Here is an 18,932-nt window from a genome sequence, read left to right on the forward strand (position 1 = left end):
TTCATTTGAATCCTTTCATTTTCTAAATTCTTCATTCGAAAATAAAACATTCAGTATTAAATATATCAATGTAATAAAGATGATCAAGATAGCTTACTACAAGAACTGTGTGTAGTAAGAAAATGTAAAACTCGGCATGTCTGTTAATGCAGCTTTGTATATCAAAGGGTAAATGTTTATACTTTCCATAGTATTAGACTGTTACCTGAACTGCCTGAATTAATTCTTCATGTAGCCTTTGTTTCACAATTTTGTCTTGTTTTTTAAAATTTTCTTCCTACACATGGAATTGAAATACATTTTCAGGATATGTCAATAGTAATACAGACAATATGTGTATTAAGAAGAAAACACAGACAGAGTTTTTAGCTGAAATGAGAAATCAAAGTGAATTTCAAGATTAAGTCCAAAGTAGTCAAAGTAGATGCATAGCTGACTTAGAGAATTGTTTCCAAGTCCCTTGGTTTGATCTTACTCTTGAAATTCATTTTGAATTCTCACTATAATAAATAACCCTTGAGGGTGCTTCACATTTATATATATAAGAGAAGAGATTTTAGAAAGTTTAAACTTCTAACCTCCAAACCCAACATTCACTTTCCAAAGAAGTCAGGGAAGCTAATATAAAAGAATGTAGGACTCAATTACCTTTTAAGGTCTACACTAATATTACAGTATTATCTAATTCCAATTAATAAATAAAGGTAAATCCATTAAACGAACACTTCAAGCATCATCGAGATTTGTTTCATTTAGATCCTTTTCTCTCTAACTTCTTCATTTGAAAATAAAAACATGGAGTATTAAATACATCAAGTTAATACAGATGATGAAGAAGCCTTACTACAAGAACTGCATGTAGTAACGAAACGTAAAACTCGGCATGGCTGTTAATGCCGCTTTATAAATCAAAAGGTAAATGTTTATACTTTCCATATTATTAGACTGTTACCTGTGCTTTCCAAATGGATTGTCCATGGGCTGTTCCTTGTGGATCCATCATTTCGTTCTTTAATCTAGCATTTTTTCTCTACACATGGAATTGAAATACTTTTTTTAGGATATTCCAATAGTAATACAATACAATATTTTTTATTAGGAAGAAAACACAGAGAGGGTTTTTCACTGAAATGAGAATTCAAAGTGGATTTTAAGTTTAATTCCAAAGTAGCCGAAGTAGAAGCCTAGCTGACTTAGTGAATTGTTTCCATGTCAGTTAGTTTGGCCGTACACTTGATATTCACTTTGAATTCTCACTTTAGTAAGTAACTAAAGTAAGTAAGGTGCAATTTTGGGCACCTGTTCTAAAGAAGGATATCATGGCACTAGAAAAAGTGCAGAGACGAGCTACAAAATTGATAAAAGGAATGGAGCATTTTAGTTATGAAGAAAGGTTAAAAAATGTAAATCTCTTCAGTTTGGAAAAACGGCGCCTTAGAGGGGATATGATAACATTATACAAATATATTCGGGGCCAGTACAAACCATTATCTGGAAATCTATTCATAAACAGGGCTATACATAGGACACGAGGTCACACATTTAGGCTTGAAGAAAGGAGATTTCATCTAAGGCAAAGAAAAGGTTTTTTTGACAGTAAGAGCAATAAGGATATGGAATTCATTGCCAGAAGAGGTGGTTTTGTCAGAGTCTATACAGATGTTTAAATTGCAATTGGATAAATACTTGCAAAAACATAACATACAGGGATACAATTTCTAATTAGTGGGGTAATAGCTGCTTGATCCAAGGAGACATCTGACTGCTATTTTGGGGTCAAGAAGGAATTTTTTCCTAGTTTGTTGCAAAATTGGAAGCGCTTCAGACTGGGTTTTTTGCCTTCTTTTGGATCAACAGCAAAAGCATATGTGAGGAAGGCTGAACTTGATGGACGCAAGTCTCTTTTCAGCTATGTAACTATGTAACTATGTAACTCTGAGCGTGTTTTACATTTCTCTATATGAGAAAGAAGACTTCAAAAAGTTGAAACTTCTATCCTCAAGTTGCTGTGAATCTGTCTAAATGTGCGTTAGACATGGCCAGGAACGTTTTTGTAACGGTACTGAATATTTTGGAAACCTTATTATATCAAGGACTCTGCCATCTATCATAAAAGCACCCTATTACGCACCATTTATTCTAATTAACTACATTATTTAAACCAGAATTCAATTAATCTCTGGTTTTAAGCTCTGATATTGACGTTGTCTAGATTATCCTTTTAATTCTGCCCTCCTAAACTGAACACAGCGATCTGTGCATTGTGCCTCCCCCCTCCCCTCCCCCCCCCACCCACTAACAAAACACAGTGATTTCCGGGACAGAGAGAAGAGAGGACTGGAGCCAGAGTGGCCATTTCATAAATGCATGACAGATGTAGAAAACCAGAATGTGTGTATGTGTGTGTATACATATAAATGTTTTTGTTATATTTAACAAGTCAAGTCTTTTGTTTTTTTAGTTTGGAATAAGGGAAGGTTGGAGGTTGCTTGAGATTTCTGTGCCTACAGGTGCTCTTCCAGTTAACTTTGTCAAGAGCAATAATTCATTTTTATAAATAATTTATTAATAACGACTTGAAGGGCACGAGTATACAATGTTATTTATATTACAATTATATGGCCTACACAGATTATGTGTTCTATCTGTATCTCTGTTGAGATTTGTTTCATTTGAATCCTTTCATTCTCTAAATTCTTCATTCGAAAATAAAACATTCAGTATTAAATATATCAATGTAATAAAGATGATCAAGAAAGCTTACTACAAGAACTGCGTGTAGTAAGAAAATGTAAAACTCGGCATGTCTGTTAATGCAGCTTTGTATATCAAAGAGTAAATGTTTATACTTTCCATAGTATTAGACTGTTACCTGAACTGCCTGAATTAATTCTTCATGTAGCCTTTGTTTTGGATTCACAATTTTGTCTTGTTTTTTTAAATTTTCTTCCTACACATGGAATTGAAATACATTTTCAGGATATGTCAATAGTAATACAGACAATATGTGTATTAAGAAGAAAACACAGACAGAGTTTTTAGCTGAAATGAGAAATCAAAGTGAATTTCAAGATTAAGTCCAAAGTAGTCAAAGTAGATGCATAGCTGACTTAGAGAATTGTTTCCAAGTCCCTTGGTTTGATCTTACTCTTGAAATTCATTTTGAATTCTCACTATAATAAATAACCCTTGAGGGTGCTTCACATTTATATATATAAGAGAAGAGATTTTAGAAAGTTTAAACTTCTAACCTCCAAACCCAACATTCACTTTCCAAAGAAGTCAGGGAAGCTAATATAAAATAATGTAGGACTCAATTACCTTTTAAGGTCTACACTAATATTACAGTATTATCTAATTCCAATTAATAAATAAAGGTAAATCCATTAAACGAACACTTCAAGCATCATCGAGATTTGTTTCATTTAGATCCTTTTCTCTCTAACTTCTTCATTTGAAAATAAAAACATGGAGTATTAAATACATAAAGTTAATACAGATGATGAAGAAGCCTTACTACAAGAACTGCATGTAGTAACGAAACGTAAAACTTGGCATGGCTGTTAATGCCGCTTTATAAATCAAAAGGTAAATGTTTATACTTTCCATATTATTAGACTGTTACCTGTGCTTTCCAAATGGATTGTCCATGGGCTGTTCCTTGTGGATCCATCATTTCGTTCTTTAATCTAGCATTTTTTCTCTACACATGGAATTGAAATACTTTTTTTAGGATATTCCAATAGTAATACAATACAATATTTTTTATTAGGAAGAAAACACAGAGAGGATTTTTCACTGAAATGAGAATTCAAAGTGGATTTTAAGTTTAATTCCAAAGTAGCCGAAGTAGAAGCCTAGCTGACTTAGTGAATTGTTTCCATGTCAGTTAGTTTGGCCGTACACTTGATATTCACTTTGAATTCTCACTTTAGTAAGTAACTAAAGTAAGTAAGGTGCAATTTTGGGCACCTGTTCTAAAGAAGGATATCATGGCACTAGTAAAAGTGCAGAGACGAGCTACAAAATTGATAAAAGGAATGGAGCATTTTAGTTATGAAGAAAGGTTAAAAAATGTAAATCTCTTCAGTTTGGAAAAACGGCGCCTTAGAGGGGATATGATAACATTATACAAATATATTCGGGGCCAGTACAAACCATTATCTGGAAATCTATTCATAAACAGGGCTATACATAGGACACGAGGTCACACATTTAGGCTTGAAGAAAGGAGATTTCATCTAAGGCAAAGAAAAGGTTTTTTTTACAGTAAGAGCAATAAGGATATGGAATTCATTGCCAGAAGAGGTGGTTTTGTCAGAGTCTATACAGATGTTTAAATTGCAATTGGATAAATACTTGCAAAAACATAACATACAGGGATACAATTTCTAATTAGTGGGGTAATAGCTGCTTGATCCAAGGAGACATCTGACTGCTATTTTGGGGTCAAGAAGGAATTTTTTCCTAGTTTGTTGCAAAATTGGAAGCGCTTCAGACTGGGTTTTTTGCCTTCTTTTGGATCAACAGCAAAAGCATATGTGAGGAAGGCTGAACTTGATGGACGCAAGTCTCTTTTCAGCTATGTAACTATGTAACTATGTTACTATGTAACTATGTAACTCTGAGCGTGTTTTACATTTCTCTATATGAGAAAGAAGACTTCAAAAAGTTGAAACTTCTATCCTCAAGTTGCTGTGAATCTGTCTAAATGTGCGTTAGACATGGCCAGGAACGTTTTTGTAACGGTACTGAATATTTTGGAAACCTTATTATATCAAGGACTCTGCCATCTATCATAAAAGCACCCTATTACGCACCATTTATTCTAATTAACTACATTATTTAAACCAGAATTCAATTAATCTCTGGTTTTAAGCTCTGATATTGACGTTGTCTAGATTATCCTTTTAATTCTGCCCTCCTAAACTGAACACAGCGATCTGTGCATTGTGCCCCCCCCCCTTCCCCTCCCCCCCCACCCACTAACAAAACACAGTGATTTCCAGGACAGAGAGAAGAGAGGACTGGAGCCAGAGTGGCCATTTCATAAATGCATGACAGATGTAGAAAACCAGAATGTGTGTATGTGTGTGTATACATATAAATGTTTTTGTTATATTTAACAAGTCAAGTCTTTTGTTTTTTTAGTTTGGAATAAGGGAAGGTTGGAGGTTGCTTGAGATTTCTGTGCCTACAGGTGCTCTTCCAGTTAACTTTGTCAAGAGCAATAATTCATTTTTATAAATAATTTATTAATAACGACTTGAAGGGCACGAGTATACAATGTTATTTATATTACAATTATATGGCCTACACAGATTATGTGTTCTATCTGTATCTCTGTTGAGATTTGTTTCATTTGAATCCTTTCATTCTCTAAATTCTTCATTCGAAAATAAAACATTCAGTATTAAATATATCAATGTAATAAAGATGATCAAGATAGCTTACTACAAGAACTGCGTGTAGTAAGAAAATGTAAAACTCGGCATGGCTGTTAATGCAGCTTTGTATATCAAAGGGTAAATGTTTATACTTTCCATAGTATTAGACTGTTACCTGAACTGCCTGAATTAATTCTTCATGTAGCCTTTGTTTTGGATTCACAATTTTGTCTTGTTTTTTAAAATTTTCTTCCTACACATGGAATTGAAATACATTTTCAGGATATGTCAATAGTAATACAGACAAAATGTGTATTAAGAAGAAAACACAGACAGAGGTTTTAGCTGAAATGAGAAATCAAAGTGAATTTCAAGATTAAGTCCAAAGTAGTCAAAGTAGATGCATAGCTGACTTAGAGAATTGTTTCCAAGTCCCTTGGTTTGATCTTACTCTTGAAATTCATTTTGAATTCTCACTATAATAAATAACCCTTAAGGGTGCTTCACATTTATATATATAAGAGAAGAGATTTTAGAAAGTTTAAACTTCTAACCTCCAAACCCAACATTCACTTTCCAAAGAAGTCAGGGAAGCTAATATAAAAGAATGTAGGACTCAATTACCTTTTAAGGTCTACACTAATATTACAGTATTATCTAATTCCAATTAATAAATAAAGGTAAATCCATTAAACGAACACTTCAAGCATCATCGAGATTTGTTTCATTTAGATCCTTTTCTCTCTAACTTCTTCATTTGAAAATAAAAACATGGAGTATTAAATACATAAAGTTAATACAGATGATGAAGAAGCCTTACTACAAGAACTGCATGTAGTAACGAAACGTAAAACTCGGCATGGCTGTTAATGCCGCTTTATAAATCAAAAGGTAAATGTTTATACTTTCCATATTATTAGACTGTTACCTGTGCTTTCCAAATGGATTGTCCATGGGCTGTTCCTTGTGGATCCATCATTTCGTTCTTTAATCTAGCATTTTTTCTCTACACATGGAATTGAAATACTTTTTTTAGGATATTCCAATAGTAATACAATACAATATTTTTTATTAGGAAGAAAACACAGAGAGGGTTTTTCCACTGAAATGAGAATTCAAAGTGGATTTTAAGTTTAATTCCAAAGTAGCCGAAGTAGAAGCCTAGCTGACTTAGTGAATTGTTTCCATGTCAGTTAGTTTGGCCGTACACTTGATATTCACTTTGAATTCTCACTTTAGTAAGTAACTAAAGTAAGTAAGGTGCAATTTGGGGCACCTGTTCTAAAGAAGGATATCATGGCACTAGAAAAAGTGCAGAGACGAGCTACAAAATTGATAAAAGGAATGGAGCATTTTAGTTATGAAGAAAGGTTAAAAAATGTAAATCTCTTCAGTTTGGAAAAACGGCGCCTTAGAGGGGATATGATAACATTATACAAATATATTCGGGGCCAGTACAAACCATTATCTGGAAATCTATTCATAAACAGGGCTATACATAGGACACGAGGTCACACATTTAGGCTTGAAGAAAGGAGATTTCATCTAAGGCAAAGAAAAGGTTTTTTTTTACAGTAAGAGCAATAAGGATATGGAATTAATTGCCAGAAGAGGTGGTTTTGTCAGAGTCTATACAGATGTTTAAATTGCAATTGGATAAATACTTGCAAAAACATAACATACAGGGATACAATTTCTAATTAGTGGGGTAATAGCTGCTTGATCCAAGGAGACATCTGACTGCTATTTTGGGGTCAAGAAGGAATTTTTTCCTAGTTTGTTGCAAAATTGGAAGCGCTTCAGACTGGGTTTTTTGCCTTCTTTTGGATCAACAGCAAAAGCATATGTGAGGAAGGCTGAACTTGATGGACGCAAGTCTCTTTTCAGCTATGTAACTATGTAACTATGTAACTCTGAGCGTGTTTTACATTTCTCTATATGAGAAAGAAGACTTCAAAAAGTTGAAACTTCTATCCTCAAGTTGCTGTGAATCTGTCTAAATGTGCGTTAGACATGGCCAGGAACGTTTTTGTAACGGTACTGAATATTTTGGAAACCTTATTATATCAAGGACTCTGCCATCTATCATAAAAGCACCCTATTACGCACCATTTATTCTAATTAACTACATTATTTAAACCAGAATTCAATTAATCTCTGGTTTTAAGCTCTGATATTGACGTTGTCTAGATTATCCTTTTAATTCTGCCCTCCTAAACTGAACACAGCGATCTGTGCATTGTGCCTCCCCTCTCCCCTCCCCCCCCCCCCACCCACTAACAAAACACAGTGATTTCCGGGACAGAGAGAAGAGAGGACTGGAGCCAGAGTGGCCATTTCATAAATGCATGACAGATGTAGAAAACCAGAATGTGTGTATGTGTGTGTATACATATAAATGTTTTTGTTATATTTAACAAGTCAAGTCTTTTGTTTTTTTAGTTTGGAATAAGGGAAGGTTGGAGGTTGCTTGAGATTTCTGTGCCTACAGGTGCTCTTCCAGTTAACTTTGTCAAGAGCAATAATTCATTTTTATAAATAATTTATTAATAACGACTTGAAGGGCACGAGTATACAATGTTATTTATATTACAATTATATGGCCTACACAGATTATGTGTTCTATCTGTATCTCTGTTGAGATTTGTTTCATTTGAATCCTTTCATTCTCTAAATTCTTCATTCGAAAATAAAACATTCAGTATTAAATATATCAATGTAATAAAGATGATCAAGATAGCTTACTACAAGAACTGTGTGTAGTAAGAAAATGTAAAACTCGGCATGTCTGTTAATGCAGCTTTGTATATCAAAGGGTAAATGTTTATACTTTCCATAGTATTAGACTGTTACCTGAACTGCCTGAATTAATTCTTCATGTAGCCTTTGTTTCACAATTTTGTCTTGTTTTTTAAAATTTTCTTCCTACACATGGAATTGAAATACATTTTCAGGATATGTCAATAGTAATACAAACAATATGTGTATTAAGAAGAAAACACAGACAGAGTTTTTAGCTGAAATGAGAAATCAAAGTGAATTTCAAGATTAAGTCCAAAGTAGTCAAAGTAGATGCATAGCTGACTTAGAGAATTGTTTCCAAGTCCCTTGGTTTGATCTTACTCTTGAAATTCATTTTGAATTCTCACTATAATAAATAACCCTTGAGGGTGCTTCACATTTATATATATAAGAGAAGAGATTTTAGAAAGTTTAAACTTCTAACCTCCAAACCCAACAATCACTTTCCAAATAAGTCAGGGAAGCTAATATAAAAGAATGTAGGACTCAATTACCTTTTAAGGTCTACACTAATATTACAGTATTATCTAATTCCAATTAATAAATAAAGGTAAATCCATTAAACGAACACTTCAAGCATCATCGAGATTTGTTTCATTTAGATCCTTTTCTCTCTAACTTCTTCATTTGAAAATAAAAACATGGAGTATTAAATACATAAAGTTAATACAGATGATGAAGAAGCCTTACTACAAGAACTGCATGTAGTAACGAAACGTAAAACTCGGCATGGCTGTTAATACCGCTTTATATATCAAAAGGTAAATGTTTATACTTTCCATATTATTAGACTGTTACCTGTGCTTTCCAAATGGATTGTCCATGGGCTGTTCCTTGTGGATCCATCATTTCGTTCTTTAATCTAGCATTTTTTCTCTACACATGGAATTGAAATACTTTTTTTAGGATATTCCAATAGTAATACAATACAGTATTTTTTATTAGGAAGAAAACACAGAGAGGGTTTTTCACTGAAATGAGAATTCAAAGTGGATTTTAAGTTTAATTCCAAAGTAGCCGAAGTAGAAGCCTAGCTGACTTAGTGAATTGTTTCCATGTCAGTTAGTTTGGCCGTACACTTGATATTCACTTTGAATTCTCACTTTAGTAAGTAACTAAAGTAAGTAAGGTGCAATTTTGGGCACCTGTTCTAAAGAAGGATATCATGGCACTAGTAAAAGTGCAGAGACGAGCTACAAAATTGATAAAAGGAATGGAGCATTTTAGTTATGAAGAAAGGTTAAAAAATGTAAATCTCTTCAGTTTGGAAAAACGGCGCCTTAGAGGGGATATGATAACATTATACAAATATATTCGGGGCCAGTACAAACCATTATCTGGAAATCTATTCATAAACAGGGCTATACATAGGACATGAGGTCACACATTTAGGCTTGAAGAAAGGAGATTTCATCTAAGGCAAAGAAAAGGTTTTTTTGACAGTAAGAGCAATAAGGATATGGAATTCATTGCCAGAAGAGGTGGTTTTGTCAGAGTCTATACAGATGTTTAAATTGCAATTGGATAAATACTTGCAAAAACATAACATACAGGGATACAATTTCTAATTAGTGGGGTAATAGCTGCTTGATCCAAGGAGACATCTGACTGCTATTTTGGGGTCAAGAAGGAATTTTTTCCTAGTTTGTTGCAAAATTGGAAGCGCTTCAGACTGGGTTTTTTGCCTTCTTTTGGATCAACAGCAAAAGCATATGTGAGGAAGGCTGAACTTGATGGACGCAAGTCTCTTTTCAGCTATGTAACTATGTAACTATGTTACTATGTAACTATGTAACTCTGAGCGTGTTTTACATTTCTCTATATGAGAAAGAAGACTTCAAAAAGTTGAAACTTCTATCCTCAAGTTGCTGTGAATCTGTCTAAATGTGCGTTAGACATGGCCAGGAACGTTTTTGTAACGGTACTGAATATTTTGGAAACCTTATTATATCAAGGACTCTGCCATCTATCATAAAAGCACCCTATTACGCACCATTTATTCTAATTAACTACATTATTTAAACCAGAATTCAATTAATCTCTGGTTTTAAGCTCTGATATTGACGTTGTCTAGATTATCCTTTTAATTCTGCCCTCCTAAACTGAACACAGCGATCTGTGCATTGTGCCCCCCCCCCCTCCCCTCCCCCCCCCCCACCCACTAACAAAACACAGTGATTTCCAGGACAGAGAGAAGAGAGGACTGGAGCCAGAGTGGCCATTTCATAAATGCATGACAGATGTAGAAAACCAGAATGTGTGTATGTGTGTGTATACATAAAAATGTTTTTGTTATATTTAACAAGTCAAGTCTTTTGTTTTTTTAGTTTGGAATAAGGGAAGGTTGGAGGTTGCTTGAGATTTCTGTGCCTACAGGTGCTCTTCCAGTTAACTTTGTCAAGAGCAATAATTCATTTTTATAAATAATTTATTAATAACGACTTGAAGGGCACGAGTATACAATGTTATTTATATTACAATTATATGGCCTACACAGATTATGTGTTCTATCTGTATCTCTGTTGAGATTTGTTTCATTTGAATCCTTTCATTCTCTAAATTCTTCATTCGAAAATAAAACATTCAGTATTAAATATATCAATGTAATAAAGATGATCAAGATAGCTTACTACAAGAACTGCGTGTAGTAAGAAAATGTAAAACTCGGCATGGCTGTTAATGCAGCTTTGTATATCAAAGGGTAAATGTTTATACTTTCCATAGTATTAGACTGTTACCTGAACTGCCTGAATTAATTCTTCATGTAGCCTTTGTTTTGGATTCACAATTTTTTCTTGTTTTTTAAAATTTTCTTCCTACACATGGAATTGAAATACATTTTCAGGATATGTCAATAGTAATACAGACAATATGTGTATTAAGAAGAAAACACAGACAGAGGTTTTAGCTGAAATGAGAAATCAAAGTGAATTTCAAGATTAAGTCCAAAGTAGTCAAAGTAGATGCATAGCTGACTTAGAGAATTGTTTCCAAGTCCCTTGGTTTGATCTTACTCTTGAAATTCATTTTGAATTCTCACTATAATAAATAACCCTTAAGGGTGCTTCACATTTATATATATAAGAGAAGAGATTTTAGAAAGTTTAAACTTCTAACCTCCAAACCCAACATTCACTTTCCAAAGAAGTCAGGGAAGCTAATATAAAAGAATGTAGGACTCAATTACCTTCTAACGTCTACACTAATATTACAGTATTATCTAATTCCAATTAATAAATAAAGGTAAATCCATTAAACGAACACTTCAAGCATCATCGAGATTTGTTTCATTTAGATCCTTTTCTCTCTAACTTCTTCATTTGAAAATAAAAACATGGAGTATTAAATACATAAAGTTAATACAGATGATGAAGAAGCCTTACTACAAGAACTGCATGTAGTAACGAAACGTAAAACTTGGCATGGCTGTTAATGCCGCTTTATAAATCAAAAGGTAAATGTTTATACTTTCCATATTATTAGACTGTTACCTGTGCTTTCCAAATGGATTGTCCATGGGCTGTTCCTTGTGGATCCATCATTTCGTTCTTTAATCTAGCATTTTTTCTCTACACATGGAATTGAAATACTTTTTTTAGGATATTCCAATAGTAATACAATACAATATTTTTTATTAGGAAGAAAACACAGAGAGGGTTTTTCACTGAAATGAGAATTCAAAGTGGATTTTAAGTTTAATTCCAAAGTAGCCGAAGTAGAAGCCTAGCTGACTTAGTGAATTGTTTCCATGTCAGTTAGTTTGGCCGTACACTTGATATTCACTTTGAATTCTCACTTTAGTAAGTAACTCTGAGCGTGTTTTACATTTCTCTATATGAGAAAGGAGACTTCAAAAAGTTGAAACTTCTATCCTCAAGTTGCTGCGACTCTGTCTAAATGTGCGTTAGACATGGCCAGGAACGTTTTTGTAACAGTACTGAATATTTTGGAAACCTTATTATATCAAGGACTCTGACATCTATCATAAAAGCACCCTATTACGCACCATTTATTCTAATTAACTACATTATTTAAACCAGAATTCAATTAATCTCTGGTTTTAAGCTCTGATATTGACGTTGTCTAGATTATCCTTTTAATTCTGCCCTCCTAAACTGAACACAGCGATCTGTGCATTGTCTCCCCCCCCCACTCCCCCACCCACTAACAAAACACAGTGATTTCCGGGAAAGAGAGAAGAGAGGACTGGAGCCAGAGTGGCCATTTCATAAATGCATGACAGATGTAGAAAACCAGAATGTGTGTATGTGTGTGTATACATATAAATGTTTTTGTTATATTTAACAAGTCAAGTCTTTTGTTTTTTTAGTTTGGAATAAGGGAAGGTTGGAGGTTGCTTGAGATTTCTGTGCCTACAGGTGCTCTTCCAGTTAACTTTGTCAAGAGCAATAATTCATTTTTATAAATAATTTATTAATAACGACTTGAAGGGCACGAGTATACAATGTTATTTATATTACAATTATATGGTCTACACAGATTATTGGTTCTATCTGTATCTCTGTTGAGATTTGTTTCATTTGAATCCTTTCATTCTCTAAATTCTTCATTCGAAAATAAAACATTCAGTATTAAATATATCAATGTAATAAAGATGATCAAGATAGCTTACTGCAAGAACTGCGTGTAGTAAGAAAATTTAAAACTTGGCATGGCTGTTAATGCAGCTTTGTATATCAAAGGGTAAATGTTTATACTTTCCATAGTATTAGACTGTTACCTGAACTGCCTGAATTAATTCTTCATGTAGCCTTTGTTTTGGATTCACAATTTTTTCTTGTTTTTCAAAATTTTCTTCCTACACATGGAATTGAAATACATTTTCAGGATATGTCAACAGTAATACAGACAATATGTGTATTAAGAAGAAAACACAGACAGAGTTTTTAGCTGAAATGAGAAATCAAAGTGAATTTCAAGATTAAGTCCAAAATAGTCAAAGTAGATGCATAGCTGACTTAGAGAATTGTTTCCAAGTCCCTTGGCTTGATCTTACTCTTGAAATTCATTTTGAATTCTCACTATAAGAAATAACCCTTAAGGGTGCTTCACATTTATATATATATATATAAGAGAAGAGATTTTAGAAAGTTTAAACGTCTAACCTTCAAACCCAACATTCAAAGGAGTCAGGCAAATTAATAAAAAATAATTTAGGCCTCAATTACCTTTTAACATATGCAGTATGATCACAGTGTTATCTAATTTCAATTAATAAATAAAGGAAACTCCATTTAATTAATACTCTAAGCACCATAACTACTACAACATTCTGTAGTATTTAGTGTGCAAGGAATGACCTAGCCCTAACCCATTTTACATAGGCAAACCATTCTAGGAGCTGAGCATTACTTCTTCTAAACTAAATAAATATGTACAGAAAAAAAGGTACTCAGCTGTACATATTTCTTTGGTGATGTGGGATTGCAGACTGGGGGTGATCCAAGGGAGGCTGACACTTAACGATTGATGAGTATAACTTGTTATCACCTTTATATATTTTAATTAGGGTGATTTTTTAATTCAGCTCTTCTAAACTAAGCCTTGCAGTGCAGGACTAGTTCATTGTTTGAGAGTTCATTGTTTGAGAGCACGAGCTGATCGTTCCCAGCCATTAAGCTAACTCCAGCACTATCGTACCTTTTGCAAGCCAGTTTTGTAAATGGGGAGTCACTGATTGTCTGGGGGGAGCTTGACTGGAGCTGGAGTTAAGCCATTTGAAAACCTTTTAACCACTGAAAGTTTTATGGGGTTTTGGAAACTTACAGGTTCAATAATAGGGCTTTTCCTTTTTCTGTTTTTACACATTGAAAATGTGCCAGGTTGGTTTTGTTGCATTTCAGACAGTATGGCAGCCCAGAAATGAAAATTACCCCTATCATTGCATACCATTTGGAAAAGTAGACAACTCAAGGTATTCAAAATAGGGTATATCCAGTCTTTTTTAGTAGCCACTTAGTCACAAATCCTGGCTAAATGTTAATACTTTGCATATTATTAAACTGTTACCTGTACTTTCAAAATTAGTTCTTCAAGTAGCGTTAGTTTTTTAGCCATCGTTTTGTCCTGATTTGCAGATTTTTTTCCCTACACGTGGAAATGAAATACATTTTCAGGATATGTCAATAGTAATACAAGACAATAGTTTTTATTACAAAGAAAACACAGACAAGATTTTTTCACTGAAATGAGTATTCAAAGTGAATTTCAAGTTTAATTCCAAAGTAGCCGAAGTATAAGCATAGCTGACTTAGAGAATTATTTTCATGCAGGGCCCGTGCAAGATGATTTTAATCCCCTAAGGAAGACCAGCTATTTGCGCCTTCCTCCAAAAATTTTTTTTGCCAACTTTGTGTGTGTCACTTCCTCACATCCCCTATGTGTGTCTCTTTTTCCCCCCAGAATCTCTATGTTTCTCATGTCCACCAACCCCTATTTGGGGTCTCTTTTTCCTCTTCCCTAGCCACTTTCTGTGTCTCTCTTTTCGCCCCAGCCCTTCCATGTGTCTTTTTTTTAATTCCTCAACCCCTCTGTATCTTTGTCTTCTCCAGTCCTTCTGTGCACCTCTCCAACCCAGCCATTTATGTGCCTATCCTCCCCCGAGCCTTGTTCCCACGAGTCCACTGTGTGCCTCTCCCCCTCAATCCTCTATATGTCTCTTCCCCCCCGCTGTTCTCTGTGTGCCTCTCCCCCCTCAGTCCTCAGTGAGCCTCTCCCCCCTCAGTCCTCTGTGTGCCTCTCTCCCTTCCTCTGTCCTCTGTGTGCCTCTCTCCCATCTTCCGTCCTCTGTGTGCCTCTCTCCCATCTTCCGTCCTCTGTGTGCCTCTCTCACCCCAGACCTCTGTGTGCCTTTCTCACCCCAAGCCCTCTGTGTGCATCTTCATGTGTCTCATTAAATCCCTCCAACCCCTCCATGTGTCTCATTATCCCTCCCAGCTCCTCCATGTGTCTCAATAACCCTTTGACCTCTACATGTGTATCATTAGCCCCCGACCTCTCTATGTGTCTCATTAACCCCATATAGCCCCAATGTGTCCAAACCCATGCAGCACCTCAGTATTTTTTATTACTTCCCCAGACACTCCATGTGTTTCATTAACTCCCCTGCCTCTTCATGTGTCTCAAGCACCCCAGCCCCTCCATGTGCTTTACTACCCCCTCTATATGTCTCATTAACCATCCAGACCCACAATGTGTCTCATTGCCTCCCCAACCCCTCCATTTGTCTCATTAACCCCCAGCCTCTCCATGTGTCGCGTTACCCCCCACAGCCCCTCCATGTGTTTTATTAATCCCAGCCCTACATTTGTTGCATTAACCCCCATCCTCTCAATTGATCTCAATACCTCCACAATCCTTCCACATGTCTTACTAACTCCCAGCCCCTACATTTGTCTTATTAACCCTCCCCCAACCCCTCCATGTGTTTCATTAACCCCCAGCCTTTTTACGTGTCTCATTACACCCCCAGCAACTCTATGTGTCTCATTAGTCTCTCAATGTCTCTCATTAACCCCCTTGTTTTGCAGTGCATGCGTAATAGCCTCACAATCTTTTCTTATGGGAAAGCATTGGATTGTCAATTCTGATGATCACAGACATGGAGGCGGAGGGGGGCAGAGCACCTATGTGGTGCTAAAATAACGTTATATTTATTTATTAACAAGATTTCTTAACAAGATAGTGTGAGGAATCCACATTTGTATTTCTGACACTATATTGGTCTTTTAATAATTCTACTCACTACCTTGCCACTTGACTTTATTCTTATTTATCTTTTCTTCCTAGTGCCTGATCTTAAAACATTTTGTTCTGCTCTGCCCATGATGTCTGCAGTTCTGTGGGATCGATTGTACTCATGGATTTTAGGTAAATTTGAATGGCAATTTTCCCCTCTCCCCCTTGAAGAGCCGCCTTACCGGCAAAACGTGCGCCGAGGCTGAGCTGGACTGTGCACAACTAGCTTACAATTTATATCTCTTTGACTCGTATCCTATCTATATACTTACCTCAGATTTGCCGTTATGATTTCTTTCCGCAAGGGTTTTAGGTAGTCAAGATTATTTAAGCTATGCTAGGGTTAAGTCCAGTTAGTGCATTTTAGTTATTGACTTTTGGCTATCCATAGCTTAGTTTATCATTAGGTGCCCTTGAAGGCACAGTTGTAGGGTTATTGTAACAAACGGTTAGAAATTGGCATCTGTACATGCAAGGCTTTGAGCATTAAGCAGATATCATAATCAACCGTTATATAGATTGGGGCTTCACTGCATAATTTATAGTGATCAGCACAAGTGATATTTCTCTTGTTAACCCTATAATCCTAAACTTGGACACCCTATGCTTATACCACTGTTCATTTATTTTATACTAAATGCACTATTTTTCTTTACTGATATGTAACAAGAGAGTTAGAGAAAGGAATTCACCACAAGTTCAGCTTCGCTTAGGTGATATCCCTTTTCTCCCTCTCTTTTCGAATTCTTGTAACTCAAGAGATTCTTACCCTGTCCTAATTGTTACAATTATATTACATACTTTCAAATAGTTACATTATTTGGATACTGATGTTATACACAAGTATCTATTTGCCTTACCATCTTTGTGAAAGGTATCTATCATTTAGCACTATCTTGTCTGTACATACTCTTATCGCCTATATATATATCTCGACTATCCCATGTATCCCTGAGTTTTAAGGTTACTAAACCTTTTTAAATTTTATCTATTGAATGTTAGATTTTATTGTTTAGTTTATTTAGTATCCCAATTTATTAGGACAGATTTTGTTCTCTCACTTCTTACATTTAACGTATGTATGTCAATATGTATGTATGTATGTCAGTATAATTCCCAAAAGCTACCTTACTAGAGGATAACCAATAGGAGAAGGACCCAGTCCAATCTCAACAGTAAGTATAAAAAACAAAAAACAAAGAAACTTTATTATAGTCTATTAAAAGCCTGGGAACAGACAAAGGTATCTAGAATCTCATATGGAGAGAAGTGTAGCATACTAAAAGACTAAAGATTAGCCTCATAAGATAAAGATGCTAACAAAAAGGACGGTATGCTAAACAATGCACACCTCACCAGATTAGTGGAGAACCCAAGGGAGTAACAGCAATAGAGAAATGGGGGGTCATAATGGGCACAAAGTATGCGGTATCCCAAAAAGGGGAAATAAGATATAAATCCCCAAAATACGTAAAGGTAATAGGGAGGAGTTGGGCAACTATAGGCCAGTAAGCCTCACTTCAGTAGTGGGGAAAGTGATGGAAACCATGTTAAAGGATAGGATTTTTGAACATCTAAAAACACATGGATTTCAAGATCAGAGACAACATGGGTTTACTTCAGGGAGATCATGCCAAACTAATCTTATTGATTTTTTTGATTGGGTAACTAAAATTATAGATCAGGGTGGTGCAGTAGACATTGCTTACCTAGATTTCAGTAAGGCTTTTGACACTGTTGTACATAGAAGGCTTATCAATAAACTGCAATATTTAAGTTTGGATTCCAATATTGTTGAATGGGTGAGGCAGTGGCTGAGTGACAGGCAACAGAGGGTTGTAGTCAATGGAGTATATTCGAAGCTTGGGCTTGTCACCAGTGGGGTACCTCAGGGATCTGTACTTGGACCCATTCTCTTTAATATTTTTATTAGTGATATTGCAGAAGGTCTTGATGGTAAGATATGTCTTTTTGCTGATGATACTAAGATATGTAACAGGGTTGATGTTCCAGGAGGGATAAGCCAAATGGCTAATGATTTAGGTAAACTAGAACAATGGTCAGAGTTGTGGCAACTGACATTGAATGTGGATAAGTGCAAGATAATTCATCTTGGACGTAAAAACCCAAGGGCAGAGTACAGAATATTTGATAGAGTCCTAACCTCAACATCTTTGGAAAGGGATTTAGGGGTGATTATTTCTGATGACTTAAAGGTAGGCAGACAATGTAATAGAGCAGCAGGAAATGCTAGCAAAATGCTTGGTTGTATAGGGAGAGGTATTAGCAGTAGAAAGAGGGAAGTGCTCATGCCATTGTACAGAACACTGGTGAGACCTCACTTGGAGTATTGTACGCAGTACTGGAGACCGTATCTTCAGAAGGATATTGATACCTTAGAGAAAGTTCAGAGAAGGGCTACTAAACTGGTTCATGGATTGCAGGATAAAACTTACCAGGAAAGGTTAAAGGATCTTAACATGTACAGCTTGGAGGAAAGACGAGACAGGGGGGATATGATAGAAACATTTAAATACATAAAGGGAATCAACACAGTAAAGGAGGAGACTATATTTAAAAGAAGAAAAACTACCACAACAAGAGGACATCGTCTTGAATTAGAGGGACAAAGGTTTAAAAATCATATCAGGAAGTATTACTTTACTGAGAGAGTAGTGGATGCATGGAATAGCCTTCCAGCTGAAGTGGTAGAGGGTGTGTATGTGTATGTAGGTCGAAACGTCAATCCTGTGAACAAAATTTTTTTGGCACATTAAATGTAATTTTCTACAAATCAGGGAGTGCACCTTATCATTTTCACTATATATATATATATATATATATATATATATATATATATATATATGTATATATATATATATATGTATATATATATATATATATATATATATATATATATATATATATATATATATATATATATATATATATATATATATATGGCTGGTTTGCACCCTGGTATTT

This window comes from Pelobates fuscus, chromosome 1 (assembly GCF_036172605.1).
Source record: "Pelobates fuscus isolate aPelFus1 chromosome 1, aPelFus1.pri, whole genome shotgun sequence".
In the NCBI taxonomy this organism is placed as follows: domain Eukaryota; kingdom Metazoa; phylum Chordata; class Amphibia; order Anura; family Pelobatidae; genus Pelobates; species Pelobates fuscus.